Source organism: Epinephelus fuscoguttatus, linkage group LG10, assembly GCF_011397635.1.
Source record: "Epinephelus fuscoguttatus linkage group LG10, E.fuscoguttatus.final_Chr_v1".
Classification (NCBI taxonomy): domain Eukaryota; kingdom Metazoa; phylum Chordata; class Actinopteri; order Perciformes; family Serranidae; genus Epinephelus; species Epinephelus fuscoguttatus.
Genome location: NC_064761.1, coordinates 22,643,325 through 22,665,507, shown reverse-complemented (window position 1 = coordinate 22,665,507; position 22,183 = coordinate 22,643,325).

Sequence of the window (22,183 nt, the reverse complement as noted above, 5' to 3'; positions counted from 1 at the left end):
TACCAGCCCCTAGTCAGGCTGACTTAGGCCTAGTCTGCCGGAGGACCCCCCTATAATACACCGGGCACCTTCTCTTCTTCTTCTTCTCTCTCTCTCTCTCTCTCTCTCTCTCTGGTATTCTATTACTGCATCTTGCTAACTCGGCCATTCTGGATGTCACTAACTCGGCTTCTTCTCCGGAGCCTTTGTGCTCCACTGTCTCTCAGATTAACTCATATCGCAGCAGTGCCTGGACAGCATGACGTGTGTGGTTGTGCTGCTGCCGTGGTCCTGCCAGATGCCTCCTGCTGCTGCTGCCATCATTAGTCATCAGTCATACTTCTACTGTTATTATACACGACTATTGTCACACATGTATACTGCCAGATATTAATACATACTTTCAACATATTGTACCACAGTAGCCAGAACTATAACTATAATATTATTACTTTCAATAATGTTGTTGTAAGCTACTGTCATTACCTGCATCTCTCTCTCTCTCTCTCTCTCTCTCTCTCTCTCTCTCTCTCTCTCTCTGTCTCATTGTGTCATACGGATTACTGTTAATTTATTATGCTGATCTGTTCTGTACGACATCTATTGCACATCTGTCCGTCCTGGAAGAGGGCAGAGGGAAATTTACAATGAATAACATGAAATCTAATATAAAATAAACGGGTATCAGCACTTTGTCTGTGAATTGAACGCAACATGTGTTAATCTTCGTCCAAACGCAGGCAAACATTGTTTAACACTAAAAGACACTCATACCTTTCCTCTGCCACTTCCCCTGGACTGTTAGGACCATTTACAAGAAGAAACAACAAGTTGTTGGCAGACCCACATTTTGTAAATGTCATTTTTGCAATTGAAAATACTACTTCAATATTAACACTTGAAAAACCAATACCTCAGGGTGTGTTTGCTACCTTAACAAATAAATGATGTAAAGCCTGCGGAGCTAGTTCAGGCAGACAACTCAAGTGCGCAATCCTGATCAGCTGATTAGCCACATGCTCTCCTCAGCTGATAGGGCTATTTAAACTCCCTGTGCTTACCTGATCATTCCTTGCTACTCTGCTGCTACATGCTGCATGGTGCTACTGCTGCTCTGCTGCTGTTTCTGCTGCTGATCCTGCTGTGTTCTGCTGCTCTCACTGCTGCCGCCGCTGCTGTGTGCTGCTTATGAAGCTTCTCATCTTGACGTTTCTGGGGCCTCTGATCCTTGCCATCATGTCCTCCGTCTCATCTGAGTCAGGAAGCGAAGGTGGGTTGTTGGAAGGACAGCTGGAAATCCCAGACACCGACAACAAAGGGCCTTCTCCTGGCGATCAGGGAGCCCTTCCCGCAGCTCCTCGTCACAGCTCTTGCCTGGTTCACAAGCAACTGAGCAACTGGCCCACGATCCGGATCCTCAAGGCTCTCTATGCCGGCGGCATCTCTGCTCCATGCGGCCTCAGTCATGAAGAACGATTCAAGTTTCTTGTAGAGCACGTTCCTGGTGCAATTGAAGATCCAGAGCCAGGGCCCAGCCACGAAAAGCAAGAAGGGGAAAGCTCCTGCCAAAAAACGCGCGGCGAAGTCCACTTACGCTCCCTGGAAGAAGGGGAAATTGTCTTCCACTCAGGCGTTTGTTCAGCCGAATGATGAACTGTTGTCGGCTCTGTCCGATATTAAATCCTCCTTAATCAGCATGAATAAACATCTTGTTGTGCTTGAATCCACCGCAGCAGGCTCCACTTCCGCTTTCCCTCCGGGCGGGGAACCTTCGACGTCATCGGCTAAGCCCCTGTCCTTGCCCTGGAGGACTCTGGGAACTGCAGTTCCTGCGCCAACTACGGGTGTGCCGTTCCTGTCCCCAGCTGGGGCTATTCCTGATGCTCTCAGGAACCAGATTATTGCAGGTATACAGCTCAGTCCTGTTTTTTTGTTTTTTTGTTTTTTGTTTTTTTTTAATTGCCATGTTCGCATTTTAATCTGATTGCTCTATGCTTGCTTGTTTTATTAGAGCAGGACGTTAATCTGGTCAAGATTTTGATTTGTGCTTCTGACACAACAGATAAACAGATGGTGGACTGCGGCGACTTCTCTGTCTTTTTAAAGGATAATGACCCTAGATTGTCCAAATCGCTGACACTAGCCGAGTTCAATGAGGCTTTTTGTGTCTTCAGAGTGTAGCTGATGCTCTCTCTCGTTTTAAATTTCAGAAATTCAAAACCCTGTGTCCAAACGCCAAGCCCAGTGGTCTGCCCTGCCCTCCGTTCTCTCAAGTCATTCTAGATTAGGATGCGAAGGCCCTCTGCCCTCTCTGCTAAATTCTGCTGCCAAATACATGAGGAAAGGTCTATCAAAGAACACATTAAAGGGCCAGTGTGTAAAATGGGTTGAAAACAGTGACATCAGTGGTCAAATTTTAGATTGCAGGGCTCACTCGCTCACCCCTCCCGTCGGGTAAATGACAGCGGCCTCGTAGGGACAAAAAGCCTTGCGCACGAGTTTTTCAGGAGTAGGTCTATCTAGCCACGAGGTGTATGTTTATTTAGAAATCTAAGCCATGTTACAATATTGTAATGAATCCCTCATGAGCAGGAGACCAGAGGAGCGTTAGGGAAAAAGGCTTGTTTATTTGAGCACTCCAGAAACTCCGGTAACACTCCAGGGGGTGAAAGACTCTGTCCCAAACTCTGACTCTTCTAGCGTAACAGACACACTTCATAACTTTACACACACACTCGTTTACCATACCAAGTGGGGACCCCCTCCCCTCTCTGCTCAATCTCCAGCCCGCACACTGACTGACAGCGTAGCCGGTAAACAGAGCTCAGCTGTTTATTTAGCCTTGCGATATCTCCGGACTATAGTAGCTGCAATGGACGACTTTGAACGCGATTTTGAAGAGTTTCTTGTAGCGGACACAGACCCAGAGCCATACCTGTTTGAGCCAGAGCACACAGATGAGGAACTCCATGTGTTTGATGCTGAGCGGGCGAGAAGAGAGGCTGAATGCACAGAATGGGATTCGATGCTACTGCTACCATCATCGGGGAGATATATCACCAGGAGGAAAAGTGCCGCAGAGAGTGCATCACAAGGAGTGAAGTTGCATCTTCTTTTCCTCGCAGATGACCGTTTGGGTTCATTCTCTCCTGTTGCGTGGTAAGTGTGGTCCATTCACAAACTTTATAACTAAAAAAACTTTTCACTACTCTCTATCGACGAACTACTAACACTCTGCTGTTTCCTCCTCCTCCTTCCGCTGTCTTCGTTGGTTCATTTATACACGCGAAACGCATTCTCTGGCTGGCTGGATTGTCTGCTCGGTCTGCCGTACATACATGGCGGTGCAAGATGGCGACCCCTCTAAAGCAAGGCCCTTGCCATATATATATATATATATATATATATATATATATATATATATACAGTACAGGCCAAAAGTTTGGACACACCTTCTCATTCAATGCATTTTCTTTATTTTCATGACTATTTACATTGTAGATTCTCACTGAAGGCATCAAAACTATGAATGAACACATGTGGAGTTGTATACTTAACAAAAAAAAGGTGAAATAACTGAAAACATGTTTTATATTCTAGTTTCTTCAAAATAGCCACCCTTTGCTCTGATTACTGCTTTGCACACTCTTGGCATTCTCTCGATGAGCTTCAAGAGGTAGTCACCTGAAATGGTTTCCACTTCACAGGTGTGCCTTATCAGGGTTAATTAGTGGAATTTCTTGCTTTATCAATGGAGTTGGGACCATCAGTTGTGTTGTGCAGAAGTCAGGTTAATACACAGCCGACAGCCCTATTGAACAACTGTTAAAATTCATATTATGGCAAGAACCAATCAGCTAACTAAAGAAAAACGAGTGGCCATCATTACTTTCAGTCAGTCCGGAAAATTGCAAAAACTTTAAATGTGTCCCCAAGTGGAGTCGCAAAAACCATTAAGCGCTACAACGAAACTGGCACACATTGAACCAGCATGGCTACCACAGCATCCTGCAGCGACATGCCATCCCATCCGGTTTGCATTTAGTTGGACGACCATTTATTTTTCAACAGGACAATGACCCCAAACACACCTCCAGGCTGTGTAAGGGCTATTTGACCAAGAAGGAGAGTGATGGAGTGCTGCGGCAGATGACCTGGCCTCCACAGTCACCGGACCTGAACCCAGTCGAGATGGTTTGGGGTGAGCTGGACCGCAGAGTGAAGGCAAAGGGGCCAACAAGTGCTAAACACCTCTGGGAACTCCTTCAAGACTGTTGGAAAACCATTTCAGGTGACTAACTCTTGAAGCTCATGGAGAGAATGCCAAGAGTGTGCAAAGCAGTAATCAGAGCAAAGGGTGGCTATTTTGAAGAAACTAGAATATAAAACATGTTTTCAGTTATTTCACCTTTTTTTGTTAAGTACATAACTCCACATGTGTTCATTCATAGTTCTGATGCCTTCAGTGAGAATCTACAATGTAAATAGTCATGAAAATAAAGAAAATGCATTGAATGAGAAGGTGTGTCCAAACTTTTGGCCTGTACTGTACATATATATATATATATATATATATATATATATATATATATATATATATATAAATATATGTATACATATGTATATATATATATATATATATATATATATATATATATATATGTATAAAAAGCATAACTATAAGGCTACGAAAACCAAATGAATTTTTATTTTATAGCGATTATACACTTGTATAAACATATTAATGGGTAGAAGATTCAGATTCAGATTGACAATAAACCATGCCAAATATTACACACTGGCCCTTTAAAAAGTAATGCTTCTGCTTGGTGGTTTTTCTCTTCTTTCTGTGTTCGTTTTGCTTGCCCACCCTTGCCAGTCAATGTTCCCTTCGTTTGCGCATTTATAGTCCACTCTTTTGAGTCCCGTAAGTTGCAGCCTCTCTCCATTAAAGCCATGATAGCCGGCATTCAGTTTCATCTTCGTTGTCAAGATCCTTCAGTCTGTAGCCTGTTAACGCATCCCAGCATTCGCCTGCTTCTCAACGGCCTCAAAAAAGAGTGACCTCCAGGCAATGATAAACGCTTACTATCTCCTTGGTGCACAGAATGATTTCGAAGTTAAGATCTGGGCCGTTCACTCCTGGTGTTAACAAAATGTTGGAAGCTGTTCTTTTAATGGCGTTTTATGGTTTCATGAGGTGTGGGGAGTTCACCACACACACACACACACACACACACACCACTTTCTCTTTCTTTCAACCCTCTGCACGACCTCTGTTTTTCTGATTTAATATTAGAATCTGATCATTTCACTGTTTATTTAAAACATTCTAAGACAGACAGGATGAATAAAGGAATGCCTGTGGTGATTGCAAAAATTAATTCTGCTTTCTGTCCTTTCGCCTCCATGCTGAGCTACCTGAAAACCCGACCTGCTCCTGCTCCGAGTGACCCGCTTTTCACCATTGATGGCAGCAAGCCCATGACCAGATCTTGGTTTTCCGAAAGGCTGCGTGAACTCTGCTTGAGTTGTGGAGTGTCTCCAGTGGTGTACACTGCTCACTCCCTCCGAATTGGGGCAGCTACAACTGCAGCGCTGCTCGTGCCCACGTCCTCCCTTAAATCTCTGGGCCGATGGTCTTCGGCTGCTTACGTCAGATATATTTGCTTCAACAAAAATGAAATTCTGCAGACTCAAAAAGTCATGAGTGCTCATGCCCTGTAATCCGGCTTCAGTAAATGTTCAGCTGCACATTACGGTTGTATCTAGTGGATTGCTGGGAAGGGGGTTTGCTGCTAATTATCCTCTTAGGCTTAAATAGACTGACATGGCTGATTCTATGGTAGATGCTCCACCATTCTCATAATTGGGCAGCTTTAGGCTCTGCATCTCAAGCTGTTGGGGGTCTTGCAGTTTTGGGGTTCTGCTCTTCATTTCCTGTAATGTCTGTCATGCATATCATTTTCAGGGAATGAATAAATTGAGATAGAGCCTGACGACAATCTTGCTTCAGCCATGCTAAAACTATTCATGCTCTGCTTCAGTATGCAAATATTTATGCTCAATAAAAATGTTAAATTCAATCAGAGTTGTCTGACTGAAATGATGCGAAGCCGGTGGAGCTAGTTCAGGCAGACAACTCAAGTGCGCAACCCTGATCAGCTGATCAGCCACATGCTGTCCTCAGCTGATAGGGCAGCCTATTTAAACCCCCTGTGTTTACCTGATCATTCCTTGATACTCTGCTGCTGCATGCTGCATGGTGCTACTGCTGCTCTGCTGCTGATCCTGCTGTGTTCTGCTGCTGCCGCTGCTGCTGTGTGCTACTTATGAAGCTTCTCAAATCCCACCACCTCCCCAGCATCCACCTGTGGGCTCTGTTTCTGGGATCCCCAGCTTGGGTCTGCTATTCATTCCCTGATCATTTTCAGGGAATGAATAAATTGAGATAGAGCCTGACGCCAATCTTGCTTCAGCTATGCTAAAACTATTCATGCTCTGCTTCAGTACGCAAATATTTATGCTCAATAAAAATTCAATCAGAGTTGTCTGACTGAAATATATTTAAAACACAAGGTTGGTTCGGCTCACCAGGCAATCATGTGTACAGGAGTGTTCACAGACAAAGCATGGGGCGCACACACCTGCATTCCATGAGCCTCCTAACAGCTCAGGTGCTCTCACCTTGATTGGCCACATTTTGCCTGGGTCCCAGTGTCCCCCAACTACAGTAAGACATTTTTATTCATCATCTTTGTCTGAAGTTTTTGACAAAGAAATATTGTAAAATCACACTGTGTTTGGTTAATGGCCATGCCAGTGATTCGACAGTTGGAAGTGGAGATTTGTTGATCCACCACTTTGGTTCAGACTGAAAATATCTCAACAAATGAAATTTTGCACAGACAGAGAATGAAGCCGACTTTAGTGAGCCTCTGATTTTTTTTTCTCTAGTGCCATCACCTAGTCAAAAAGTCACATTGTCTGATTCATAATCTTCCCATCAGCATCAGCAGAAAATTTGTGTTTAGTGTGAGTTCGCAAATGTTAACATGCGAGCATGCTGAGTGTTTAAGTATTTTTGGACACAGATTATTGGGACGGGATGTTTAGACATGAGTGTGCCTTTAGATAATCAAATTTAGATATTATAAGGTCAATATGTCTAATAAAATAAGTCCAAAGTCCTTAAAGCCGGGGTCAATAGGGGGGGAAAAAGGCCACGCTCCCTGCGGCTGGGGACAGCTTCACCGGGAGGAGTGCTTGTAGCAGCTGCTTAGACAGCTCTTCATTCTGCAGCTGTAGTGGCTCACTGACTGGGAGTCTGTCTCTGGTGTTGCTGCCCGCTATCCTCCTGGCAAGATGATTCGTAGCAGCAAGAAGTTAGGTGGAGGACGTACTGTGATTCAAGGCTCTAGCTAATGCAAGCTAACCTACATAAACTCTCTCTAAATCTCTCTGAAAAGGCTAAAATCTGAAAAGGTATGGGATAGAATTTTTAAAGTCTGAAAACAGAGCGAAGAGGAGGAGCAGGAGTCCAGTTTTCTCTCTCTCAGTCCACTTTAATTACAATATTCTTAAAGTTAATTATCAATTTTTTGCCAAGTGATGCCAAAATAAAACTGCCAACCCCAGCTTTAAGTCAATTAAAAAGTTAGGTTGCCTTATGTCTAATCATTCTAAAGGCTAAGTAGGTCGGGCTAGCTGGTTGGACAGTAAGTGGATGGGACAGGTTAGTGGGATGATTAAATAAAAAGTTTTTCATTTATATTTAAATTCAGTGTTTCTGTCCAAAATGCTCTTTGTATATCCTTTCGACTTATTAAACATCCTGAGTGCATTTCTTGCATAAAACTTTTACAAAACTTTTATTTGAAACCTGTATTGTAAAGCTTCCTCATTCACACAAGAACAAACTAAACAGAGACACTTGTGAAAACAAAAGCATTGCTCTTCTTGGCTACTAGTGGTCAAAAACTCCACAGGACCTTTAATTTTTCTAGTCTAGTAACTGTGGTGTAACAGCTGCTAAAGTCAGAAACCATTGAAGACTTGCAGAGAGGATCTGGGGAGGTAAAATGACTGAATAATGTTCCCACTGTCATTAAATGGTGCCAGAGGGCTCAGCCCTCAGAGCTAAAGTGCACACTGTTGCTTTAGTGCAACTGCTCAGTGATCAGCAGCTGATTGTACTGGACAGCTTTTTGGAGTCTACCAGGGATTTTTTTTCTTTTATTTGCCTCAGATGACAGGGGATTTGATTGAATAGCTCACACCAGCGCTCTGCGCTCTCAGTAAATCATTAGCTGAAGGTTCTAGGCTGCAGAAGGCAGGGGTATTGATTTAATGATATTATTGCCTGGAAGGTGTCATTTCCTACCCAGCCCTCAGGTTTAACTCATAAACATAAAATCAATCAGTTAGATCCAATGTTACCTTTTTTCTTTCGTTCTTTTTTTTTTTTATGGTTCAGGTCATTAAAACGCTCGTCATTAACTCTGTATTCACAGGCCCTGATGAAAACAGCCAACTTTTGTGGAGGCATTCGATTTTATGATCTGTCACAAATTTTTGTAGCAATATTTCTGCAATCATTTGCAAAGTCAGTGGGGCAGGGGCATTGTTTCATTTCCATACTTTTAATGAAGACAGAAAAGAATACCTCCGGTCTCAGAATAATCAAAACACAGAAGATGATTTCATGAATGCTCCCCGTTCACTGAACCAAGAATGAGACACAGTTCTTTAAGTTAACACATTTCTTACTCCCTGTCACATATCGACATTTGCGACTTACCACGTCGAGATACGAAGTGCAAGGTACCTTGGGTGCGTTGGTTGTTGACGTTCTAGGACACCCTGTCAAGTTCTTCCTGTTAAATCACTTGTATGTTTTCAAAATACACTTCCGTTTTCACAGGAAATGTACAGTTTGCATGCAGTCTCTTTCAAAATAAATGTAATACATCAGTACAACACGGAAAAATTAGGGTTTCTTTCTTCAGAAAACACATGGTTGGGTTTAGGCAACAAAAGCATGTGGTTGAGTTTAGGAAAAAAGAACACAGTTTGGCTTTACAATCTTACAGGAAGCGAACACTGGCCTCCCTGGTAAAAGTCGATGGTTGTTGGACCCATCCACCGCTTTAACTTTCATTGTTCCTGTTTTCCCCCTACCACCAGGTGCCATTAAACAATAATGGCAACCAGCCATGTATCATGCCAACATAAAAGGACAGGTTTTTTCATTGGTTTCTAATGCCAGGAGTCACTGACCAAGCTCTGCATTTTGCCAACTTCGGAGTGAGACGGGATTGTTCAAATCTGTTCCAGTCATTACACAGTCTGATAGAGCTTGATTGCATATGTAATGATCACTTTGACATTGATAAGTTATTTTATTTTCTGGCTTGTTTCATAAATTTGGCTTGTTTCTTAATTTCAGGTTTAACAGATGACACAAGTGAATTATTTAATAGCACACAGGTATCAAATAGCGTTTCTGTTTTTCATGAATGATAAAATCTCTGCCAAGCAGGTGTTTACCTGGACCTGAGACTGATGGATGTTAATAAGTGATCGCACTCACCTTTCTCTCTCTCTCTCTCTCTCTCTCTCTCTCTCTCACTCTCTCACACACACACACACACACACACACACACACACACACACACACACACACACACACACACACACACACACACACAACCACACCATTTTCACAAGGACAACAATATTGTGTACATCACTTATTTTTATTGTGAAATCTGCAAAGCAAGAAATCTTGTTAAGTTTTGTTTCATTTTCTTAGCAGTGACCTTGAAATGTTAAATTTTCATTGACACTGCATTGTCCACTAGATCTGAGATCAGGTAAGGTTAACCTTCATTGATCGCTAGTGAGGAATTAAGTTGTTGCAGCAGCTTGAGGACTGAGCTCAACACATCATACTCTGAAAACCACGCCCCAAGGGAAGCAAACAGTGCCACAAGATGCAGCTGAGGCTGATATGCAAACAAGAATACCTACAGCTTTAAGAAATGTTTCTGTTGTTTGCTAGCAGACAGAAAAGACAAGGAGGAACCTTCGCACAATTCAAAGTCAGTGGAGAGTGCTGAATTGTTTTCCTCTCCACTGGGGTGGGACTGAATTGCACTCTGTCTCTATACAGATAAATAAGAGGTATACCAAACTTAAACTTAGAGTAGAATACAAAACAGAACTATACAAGAGCATCTGGAGACAAAAATAAAAGGGTAAAGCAACAGTGGTGTGGTGAAGGTGGGAGCGGTTTAATTGATGATGCAAAAAACAGTGTAATATAGTAATTTTGAATAAGATCTTATCTAGCCTAAAAGAAGACAATCTTGTTTGAATAACTTTTTGAATAATACCACCAACTGAGCAATATAATAGAGGAACAGCACTGTACAAAATGGAGCTTACAGCGTCAACAAGAAGTAGTTACCAAGAAAAATGCTATTGTTAGACTTGCCAGTGCTGCTGCTGAGTGCTAATCACTGACCAGCAGCCACAGATGCATTTTAATCCTACCATTCAAGTTTCCACACGTGTACTGAGTGCAATTTCCATAAAGTCTTAGTCACTTATAGTGCAGCACTAAGAGGGTGACACACTGAATTGGATTGTTCCTGTTTCAGGCTCTGTGGTGTCAGAGTGGTTTCAGTTATCGCTGTGACAGTTTGACAGCTTGGCCTTTCAATGAAATCCATTATTTCTGACGTTGTTTCACTCAACCACTGGCTGAGTTGCCTGGAGTTTAGATCCAATCTCAGCAGCTGATGTGTCTGACAAGTGTCTTAAAATTGCATGATGCAGATTTACACATTGGTGGTGCCATAAAGAACACATAACTGTGGTCGGGTGACGGGTTCATTTACTGTTCTTAAATGTCTCCATTTGAAGTCCTGGTTGAGCAAAAATAAAAATGTGTGGTGAGTTTTTCACACCGAAGAAAAATGTGTCACTAACCACCCAGCAAGATTTTAATAAATAAATAATCAAGCATAGCAAATTACATCTGAAAGTTGTGAAAAAATCAGCAGTATTCGCTGCTCTGAAACACAGAGGGCATGTCTGCTGAAGGAGCTGCTGTAAAGCGTCAGACTCTCATTAGCAGCTAACGCAGTGGCACAAAGCGCACTCACTCCCTCAGCCAAAGAATGCGCCACTGTTGAGCAACAACCTCTTGTTCAGTGACTAACAGCAGCTAACATTAGCACAAAGCGCACACCCAAAGCAGTGAGTAGTAACTGCCAGCAGGCCTGGTAGCCGATTGGGGCTAAAGGACTGAAAGGGGCAGCACGGTGATGCAGTGGTTAGCATTGTTGCCTCATAGTGAGAGGGTTGCTGGTTCAAACCCAGGGTGGGGGGTCGAACCCCTCTGTTTGGAGCTTGGGCAGCATGGGCTTTCTCGGGGTACTCCAGCTTCCTCTCACAGCCCAAAGACATGCAGGTTAATTGGTGACTCTAAATTGGCCGTAGGTGTGATAGTAAGTATAAATGGTATAAAAGTCTCTTCACACAACTTCTAATATGTCTAAAAATGGTGGATAGCTAACATGAAACAGTATAATAAAGCAGATATCTATACTCAGAACTAAACTCCTAGAGAAACTAAAGGCAGGGGTTGGCTGCGGTCAAGGATACGCCACTACTACCCACCTGAGGGCAGGCGGCCCGACCCTTGGAGCTACCCTGGAAAAGGTTGATCTACAGTGTGGCTTAGTGTGGCACAAAACTGACGATGGAAACAAAACTCGGTGCAGCTTGGCTTTACTCAGCACAGCCAAAAGTGACAATGGAAAAAGGGTATATGTGTGTCAGTCTGGCAACCTGTCCAGGGTGTACCCTGCCTCTCACCCAATGTCAGCTGTCACTTAATTGAAAGTGTTTGATTGTGATAAATTATGAAATATCTGTAAAATAACAGTACTTCAATGCTTAACTTAAAGTTCTATCACTTTATTGAACCTGTGTAACCATAATAATTTTAAAAAAAAAAAACTGTAAAATAACAGTGTTTAAATGCGTATTTTTAAGTTCTGTCACTTTATTGAAAGTGTTTGATTGCAATAATTTAGGAAAATCTGTAAAATAAAAGTGTTTCTATGTTTATTTAAATTGTTTGATCGTAATAATTTAAGAAAAATCTGTAAAATAACAGTGTTTCAATGCTTAACTTTAAGTTCTGTCACTTTATTGAAAGTGTTTGATTGTAATAATTTAGGAAAAATCTGTAAAATAACAAATTAATTGTTTTTCCATGTGATTTATTTACTGTAATTTTACAGCAAGAAATTTTACGGTACTGTAATTTTACGGTAAGTGTATGGCAACTTATGCTGCTGGTCATTTTACTGTTTTTTTTACGATTTTGTTTTTAGAGTGTGGGATAGGCTCCAGCACTCCTGCGGCCCCCAACAGGATAAATAGTTATATAAAATGACTGAAATAATTTTTTCATGTATTTATTAGACTGAAAGAGCTAAGAAAGCTTGAAGAAGATAGAAAACTTACAGCTCACACACAGTGGGTGAAGGAAACCTCTCTGATGCAATGCTCTCGAACATTAGTATTAACATATTTTTATAAAGTGGGGGAAGGGTTATGATAATGATGGCTCCAGTGCACCATCGAGTCAGACTTTAATCTGTCATACTCTTGTGTAACTGGTGGGCTGCTTATTTCAAAACTTTTGTGGAGCCAAATGCATCAAGGAAATATTATTCATTTTACCTTGATACATAGAAATTAGACTTCCTGTGAATATTAACAATGTATTATCCTAAATCAGTGGTTCCCAACTGGTGGGTAGCGGTCCAAATTTGGGTTGCGGGCCCATTCTGAATGGACCACAAATGACTCGCAAACACATCAGGATTTTTTTAGAAAAACAGCACAGTGAATTTCCAGCACAGAGCTTTTAGTTTCAAGTGTCATTTTCTGCTGGAGAGTGAGAGACTAACGGACAACTACTTGACAGAGACAACAAACCAGCTCAACAACATGGCCAAACCCAAGTATGATGCTGAATGGATGAAACTGTGGACCTAGAATTAATGACTACGGAGTAATCTGGACCCCCTGAACCAGTTGGGAACCACTGTCACAAACATTAACATCTGCCAACTATGAGGAATACATACTAATAAATTATAAGTCATATATGGATAAAATAATAACAATAAACAGACCTACAGATTAAAAGAGATGTCAACGTTCATCAGGAGCATGATGTCTCTGGAGCACGGCTGCTTTTCCTCACCCTGAGTAGCGACAACAGCGCTCATCTATTCACTAACAAGTAACTAACAAGTTAATCATCTTGCTATTGGTGGAAGCAAAATACTTGTCACCATGAAAAATATATTTTTATGTAGAGGGATCATATACTTCCTAAAGTAGCAGGATTTAAAAAAAAAAAAAAAAAACTATCAGAATATCTGCTGTGAAAAAGTTCCTTTCCTCAGCCTCCATCCAGAAGAAATCCTGTTCATGAAATTCATTTTACTCTATCTATTTTGAGGAGAAATATATTACATGGAATGTAATTGTGGACATGCGGTGGTATAAGGGAAGTTAGATATTTATCAGACGAGGTGTTGTGTTTTATGGAGGCAGTGTTACAGGCTAAATGAAAGAAGGCTATGTGATGTAAAGATCACTATCAGTTAGTGGTTAATGGAATCACTGGTGCTGCTGTGAAAGACCTGTCTGCTGATTTCTACGTGTGAGGGGTCAGGGTAGAAGAATTTTTTCTTCGGAATAACACTACTTGTTTTTACCGAAGCACACACATCACACCAGTGTTGAAATATATAATCATCTAGGTGACTTTATGAAAGCAGCTTTGGCAAATATGTCTCATTATTCGTGGCTTACAGATAGATAATATGCCTGTTTTCATGATTGCTGCCCACAATGTACATAATGGAGACAGTTCATAAAACATTATATTCCATGCCAATTAAATGTGGCTGTTTTTTGAGAAGTGGTTCACAGTGGTTGGTGATTTATGCAGACTATTGTGAAAATATGAATATATTATATTAGCTAGGATTGCTGTATTGTTATGATGAGACAAAGCCAGCAGGTGCTTTTTTAAAGCTGCATGATGCTTAGATGAACAACCTACTAAAGCATATAAACACCTGCTGTACAGATACAGTACACTCACTGACCACTTTATTAGGTAGAAGATGGGTACACTGTGGTCATAAAGGGATGGACACGGTCAGCAACAATACTCAGGTAGGCTGTGGTGTTTAAACCATGCTCAGTTGGTACTAAGGGGCCCAAAGTGTGCCAAGAAAATATCCCCCACACCATTACACCACCACCACCAGCCTGAACCGTTGATACAAGGCAGGATGGATCCATGCTTTCATGTTGTTTACACCAAATTCTGACCCTACCATCTGAATGTGGCAGCAGAAATCAAGACTCATCAGACCAGGTGACGTTTTTCCAATCTTCTATTGTCCAGTTTTGGTGAGCCTGTGTGAATTGTAGCCTCAGTTTCCTGTTGTTAGCTGACAGGAGTGGCACCTGGTGTGGTCTTCTGCTGCTGTAGCCCATCTGCTTCAAGGTTCAACGTGTTGTTGGTTCAGAGATGGTCTTCTGCAGACCTTGGTTGTAACCAGTGGTTATTTGAGTTACTGTCGCCTTTCTATCATCTTGAACCAGTCTGGCCATTCTCCTCTGACCTCTGGCACCAACAAGGCATTTTCACCCAGAGAACTGCTGCTCACTGGATATTTTCTCTTTGTCAGACCATCCTCTGTAAACCCTAGAGATGGTTGTGTGTAAAATCCCAGTAGATCAGCAGTTTCTGAAATACTCAGACCAGCCCGTCTGACACCAACAACCATGCCACTTAAATCACCTTTCTCCCCCATTCTGATGCTCAGTTTGAACTTCAGCAGGTTGTCTTGTCCATGTCTACATGCCTAAATGAATTGAGTTGCTGCCATGTGACTGACTGATTAGCTATTTGCATTCACAAGCAGTTGAGATCAGGTGTACCTAATAAAGTGGCCGGTGAGTGTATGTATGCATAAAAAAAAAAAAACATATTGAATAATAAGATTAGGAAGCCTTACAGGAATCAGTGTGAATAGCTAAGAGCTGCTCTTAGTGCCACTGCAAGAAAAAAAGTCACTCAGTCAAATCAAAAATGTCCTTGCTCCAAATGATTTCTCATGAAATGGCTAATTTGATTCCTGGGAATGAGTGCAGCAAGGGAACATTTATAGTTGACACATAATCCATCAGTCCAGATGTGGTGAATGAATAGGCACTAATTTGACAGCTGTAGGGAATATAATTCCCAAAAATGAGAAATTACAAGAACAAAGAGTTGCAGGAGGAACTTAATGAATGTTGGATAAGTGCGACAGGTGTGATGTGGGCAGTCTGTGTGGCTGAGAAAGACTGTGCTATGTGCATATGGCAGCTACTAACACTTGATAAAATCATTGCTCAGACATAAATCCATATAAAAAGACCCTCAGACATCTCAGTTTTTATGTCTATCTTCTATTCAGACCATACTTAAACTAATTTCTTGGCTTCTTAATAGCTGACACTGATTGGGATCTGAATAGTGCACAATGGGCATTCATTTTGCAGCAGTTATTTTTACTATTAGAAGTTCTGATTATGTGAAACTGCTTTATTCAGTGTTTTTACTTGTTTAAATCACCAGGTCTGTTTGTTTTGTAGAGGAAGAGACCTCTGCATGTAATTCAGCTCCCAGTGAGCACCTCCTGTACCTTGGATCTTAAAGGGATAGTGCACCCAAAAATGAAAATTCAGCCATTATCTACTCACCCATATGCTGAGGGAGGCTCAGGTGAAGTTTTAGAGTCCTCACATCCCTTGCAGAGATCCAGTGGGAGAGGTGGTAGCAACACAACTCCACCTAATGCAGGCTTACGGCGCCCCAGATTCAAAAACAAATAATTGAAACCACAAAATATCTCCATACTGCTCGTCTGTAGTGATCCGAGTGTCCTGAAGCCCCGACATAAAAAGTTGTTTGAAAAAACGTTTTTAGCCTCATTGTACGCTTGCACGTGAAGCGCGTACACGTGAGCGCGGTGTACAGAGAGGCAGTTAGAGCTACAGGCTACAGTGAGGCTAAAAACAAAGTTCAAATGACGTTTTTCCAAACAACTTTTTATGTCGGGGCTTCAGGAAACTTGGATCACTACGGACAAGCAGTATGGAGATATTTTGTGGTTTCAATTATGTGTTTTTGGACGTTTGAATCTGGGGTGCCATCTGCCTGCATTAGGTGGAGTTGTGTTGCTACCCACTCTCCCCTGGGATCTCCGCAAGTGTTGTGAGGACTCTAAAACTTCACCTGAGCCTCCATCGGCATATGTGTGAGTAGATAAGGGCTGGATTTTTAGTTTGGGTGCACTATCCCTTTAAGGCATCGGAGAAAAAAGGTGAGCACACATTAGCAGGTGCTGGGCTAGCAGCCTATCTCGAGTAAGATCTGAAACATGAATTTGCTTTATTCAGTGTTTTTATCTATATTAATACCTGGTCTGGTTTGTTTTGGAGAGGACAAGACCTCTGCGTATAATTCGGCTCCCGGTAAAAACCTCCTGAACCTTTGAATCTTAAGGTATAAAAGAAAAAAAGTGAGCACACAAGCCGAACGGCATAGGAGGAACATTGATTTGTAACTTGAAACTACCAGTTTGTTTGTTTCAGAGATGAAGAGACCTCTGTAGATGATACGGCTCCCAGTAAAAACCTCCTGAACAATGAACACTTAAGGAATTCAAAGCAGGACAAGTGTCAGCTGGTTGCAATCTGCAGTCTTCACTGCTAGATGCCACTGAATGTTCCTTTAGGGTTAACCATGTTCACCAACACTTTCACATATTAGAAAGGTGGCTAGGTTAGGAGAATCCGAGATGAGGATTGCCCCCAAAGCATTACCAGGTCAGCTTGGTTTATGTGGCCAGGCTGATAACATGCTGAATGAGTCGACTGCCTACAAATGCATTAGTATACACATGCAGCCACTTTTCACACCTCCTTCCATTTCTATTCAGATCCATTCAGCTGATCCAAGACTCAATGCATAACAAAATACAACCGCACACTTATACACACTACTACACATATTAGCTTGCAGTCTTCCTCCCTGCCTTTGTTGGTGCACTGCAACATAATGTGACATGTTTTAAGTTCACGTGAAAGCAAGGACTACATAACCGCACTGTAGTGCCATGTTAAAGTAAAAAAAAAACAAAAAAACAAAACTACAATATATATAATACTAGTCCATACCCATTGGTAGCTGTGTCACCTTCTACCTATGCCAATCCTCAATGCCTATGTGCAGTTTCACATAGGTTGACCACGTCAGTGAGTAGAAAAACGTGGGATAGACAGAATGACTGACTGACAGAATGACACACTGACAGTTTCAGTGATTATATACAGCATACCATACCATGACTTAGTCATACCAAAAATTAGAAGAAAAAACAACAACATTCGGCCACAGGGGGAGCCACAGCGATCAGTCGCATTTTAGCCATTTTTAAGCATTATTCTGTTGTTATAGCGCCACCCAGTTGCCAATTAGAGTTAAATTTCTCCAGTCACCTTGAGGCATCCTGTTCTACATATCTACCAAGTTTAGTAAAAACTGATATGGCGGTTAGGCCTAGATAAGAAATTAGCTCTCTAGTGCCCCCATTTTGTTTGATGGGGTCAATAATGGAGGGGTCCCCTCAGATTATGTGTGGTCATATGCCTACAAAGTTGCGTGGTGATTGGTGAAACCCTTGAGATGTTAGACACTTTTATGTGATGAGCCACACCTTCCGCAATATTCATTGCCTTACAGAAGCTCAGTTTTAATAAGTTTTCCAACTTTTGCCAAGAGGGAACTTTAGATATTGGTCCCTAGATTATGTTCACCGAACTTCATGCAGATCGGTCAAACTTCCTAGGAACAGATCGATTTGAAGTGTTTTTGAGAAAAATCAAAATGGCTGAAAATCTATATAACCGCAAGTTATGGGTTCTTGAGGCAAATTTGTTCCTCATGATGAGAGGCATCTCTGTGCAAAGTTTCATGTCTCTACGACGTACGGGGCATGAGATATGCCCATTCAAAGTTTGCAATTTCAATCGGTTGCTATAGCGCCCCCCTTTGGCCAATTTATTTATTTTATTTAACCTTTATTTTAACAGGGTAGGTCCATTGAGAGCGGGCTCTCTTTTTCAAGGACGCCCTGTAGCAAACAGAGCTCAAAACACAGAAATTACAAAAAAAACAGCAATACAATACAGTAAATACACAGGTATGAAGACAAGGTAATAAAAAATTAAGACATAATAGTAAACAGACTAAATGAAGGAAGAACAAGTCTGAGCACCCAGTACTGTGGTGTGAAGTAGAGTTTTGAAAGCCTCAAGTGAGATGAATCTATCAACTTTCAATGAGTCCTGTAATTTGTTCCATCGGTATGGGGCATAGAAGGAAAAGGCAGTTTTTCCTAATTCTGTATTTGTGTAAGGGAGGTGGAGTCTGATATGGGACTGAGAGTGGGTATGGAGACCTGTAGAGCGGAAATTTTAAAGGGGCAATAAGTGAAATGCATCATTTCTAGATTGAAGGAATTAAAAAATTGCTATGTGAAGAACTAGAGGTGTAATTTCATCTGGAATATAGCATCACCTCACACACCCTCTCTCTGTGTCGATCTCCAGCCCATTGTTTACAAGCCGGTCCGGCTGCACGTTCATGTACATTCATGTGACCCCCCCCCCCCCCAGAGCCCTTGGCCCTCCCTCCCTATAAAACGCTACAGCCAGTGAGCAATGGCAGTGGTTATTTTTGAAATGAAATGGCAGAGAGCAGAACATCCAACTGAAGACAACCAGGATCTGACATTACCTCTAAAGAAACAACGGTTGTTGGCGAAGAAGTTGTCGGATGAAGAAAGGGACAGAACTCGGATTAACACTGGCCTTGCATTTCCAAGGTGGAGAGCACTGTGAGAGCTAACGGGGCTACAGTCTGACTCGGAGCTAGCTCTTCTTCTCCTGGACAGGTACAACATAAAGTCAAATGTCTGTTTTAATTAGTATTACAGTAACGTTAGGCACATGTCGCTATGTCGATTCAATTAAATTTAATGTTACAATTGTAGCATGGGTTAATGTCCGGAGCTTCAGTCCCAGCAATGGGTCAGGCGTTTTGGTTGTGTTAGGTGTGTAGCCCGGCAGCCCAGCTAATTTGCAATTAGCATTGTAAAATGTAGCCCAGCGGGCAGTCTGGCGGCTGTGTTTAGCTATTCCCCTGCCTACTTCAATGATAATGGTACCTGTAATAAATGTAATATATTTGCTGAAATGGAGGTGAGGCTCAGTGACCAGAAGAGCTGGTAGAAGCGCTCCATAGCTGCAAGCTACTCCAGTAGGCGTAGTAGCTCTAGTGCTAACTGTGGGAGCTAAAGCTAACATTCTCTTCTCCGGGAGCCAGGAGCCCGTGAGCCCGCCAGGCTCACGGTGAAGAGTTGGAACGTTAGCATAGCAGCCGACTAGTGCTCAGGCTAACGTCCCCACGCCAGAGCTCGCCGGAGCCGAGAAGCAGGCTCCCGGAACGTTAGCATAGCAGCCGACTAGTGCAGGCTAACGTCCCCACGCCAGAGCTCGCTGGAGCCGAGAAGCAGGCTCCCGGAACGTTAGTTTAGCAGCTGGCTAACGCTAACGTCCCCACGCTTCTCAGCTCCGACTCACTGAGCCTGGCGGAGAAGCGTGAGCCCAGCTCCCGGCTCAGTTGGAGCATTAGCGTGGCAGCCGAGTAAGTGCTAATGCTAACAGGAAAGCAGGGAAATAGCTAAACACAGCAGAGACCAAGAGTGAGTGAAAGACATTGCTCACTGCTAAACTAAGTTGGCTGTTTAGGTTTTATTTCCTCGCCCCTGTGGTGAGTGAATCTGCCTACAGTGAAAGCGGGGGCTAACCAGTGCTTCCTCCTCAGGCTCCACTTCACTCAGCTACTAACACACCCAGTTAGCCTCCGCTCCCTCTCCGTATGGATCCAACCGGAAGTAAAAGTGAATTTAAGTGAAGCCCTGGTTTGTTATTCAGGTTAATGTGGGAAGAAGCAGCGGGTATATCAGGCAGCTGAGTGAAGCGGAGCCTGCGGAAGAAACAAGGCGAGTGGGGGGGGTGTTGGAGAGCAGAGTCAGAGGGAGGAGTGGCTCATGCCACACTTTGTTTTGCTGTACAGGCAGTGCACAACAACAGCGAACCTAGCGGTGAACAATTTCGCTTATTGCCCCTTTAAAATGAAGTTAAATACGGAGGGAGCATTCCAAGTAGTGCTTTATAGATGAATAGTAAACAGTGCTGTTCTCTGCGGGCGGTGAGAGATGGCCAGCCCACCTTGCTATAAGTGCAGTGATGTGTTGAATATGGGTTAATTATGTGATGACAAACAAGACTTATTTCTATAATTTCTATATAAAAAAACAATTCTAGACCTGAGTTTCTTGATAAGGAGATCCACGTGATTATGAAAGGAAAGCTTGGAGTCCAGCCAAATGCCCAAGTATTTGTAAGTGTTGACAGTTTCAATAAGTTGACCATGTAATGTGTGGATGCTAAAACAAGAGTTATTTTCGTTGGACCTTGTGAACAATATACATTTGGTTTTGCCAGAGTTCAATACCATTGATGTAATATTGCTTCATTCGCATCCTCCCATGACCCTCTACCACTGTGCCAAAGTCGAAGAGAAGTTCGAAAGAAGTCGGTGAGGAGAAAAACGTGGAACAGACACACAGACACACACACACACACACACACACACACACACAGAGTTTTCGTCATTATACCTTATCATCATTATATAGTAAGATATATAGGCTATAGTGTGAACAGAAAGTGGACTGAGGCCCCATCAGAGCTGAAGTTGACCAGAAGGAGAACTGAGTCCTCTTTCAAAAAACTGACATTGTGAACACAAAAAGAACTGAGTCCCTTTTATGTCGGTCCACTTTTTGGTGCACTTTAAGAGGACTGAGTCTGGTTTGTTCATAAAGGACTAAATGTGAAAACACCCTCACAAACTCTTGAGATAGGAAACCAGTTTTTTAAACAAAAACAGAGGAACAAATACCAAACCTTTTACTAAAGTGTGAGGAAAAAGGAAATAAAAATGCTTTTCAATAAAATGGTTGATTATGTTTTGGAGCTATGAAGGGTTTGACAAATAGTTTATCATGGCTGTCGATATAAGTTTGAACCTGTATTCTGGCAGTCATGGAATGTGATCCGTGGTGGTGGCTATCCTTGATTACATATACAGGATATACATATCCAGCACTGCTGCTGACTGTCAACAGTGTCCGTTTCACAGCTGCCATGTTAGATATTCTCTAAAGTCATAAGCAAATGAGGGCAGACTGTGTGATGGCGGGACAAGCTAAAGGCCATATCATAAATATGAGCAGGATGGCAGATGGAGGCTACAAACTCAGTCCATTTTAATTTTTACCTTTTTCCCCTGAGAGACCTGTTGTGTAGAGGGGAGGTGAAATGCAGGCAGTGTTTTCCTTTCTATGAAAATAATCATATTTTAGATTTAAAGCTGCATTAATAGTTTTTTTGCCACTCTGGGGTAAGCATATGTGCTGTAACGACAAGTCTGACATTTTAACGATGATGTTTTCAGCAATTTGTTGTCTGCCTGCTCATGTTGTCTACACTGGGATTATGACACCTTTTTCACTGAAAACAATAAGCTGACGCTAAATCGGTCTGTAGAGCTGATAGAGGTAATAAATCTCTGTGGGCAGCCTGTGGTGAATAGTTCTCACATAAACCATATTTTAATAAAACACATTTATTCACTCCCAACTCATCAAATACCAATGCTCAGTCACGTCATGTCAAAATACGACACGCTAGGTACCCCTCCTGCATCAGTTTTGGACGTTCAGGGGCAGTGTGGCAATTTACTCCATTGCATTCAAAATAAACTGAGAAGGCAGGTGAAAAACGTTGCTTTTAGGTTCAATTCCTTTGGTTTAGGCAACAACAGAAAAAACGTGGTTAGGTTGAGAAAAAATGTCATTGCAATGTAATATAATGTTACCTCACATGACATACATCCGTAGTACAGTATGCTAAA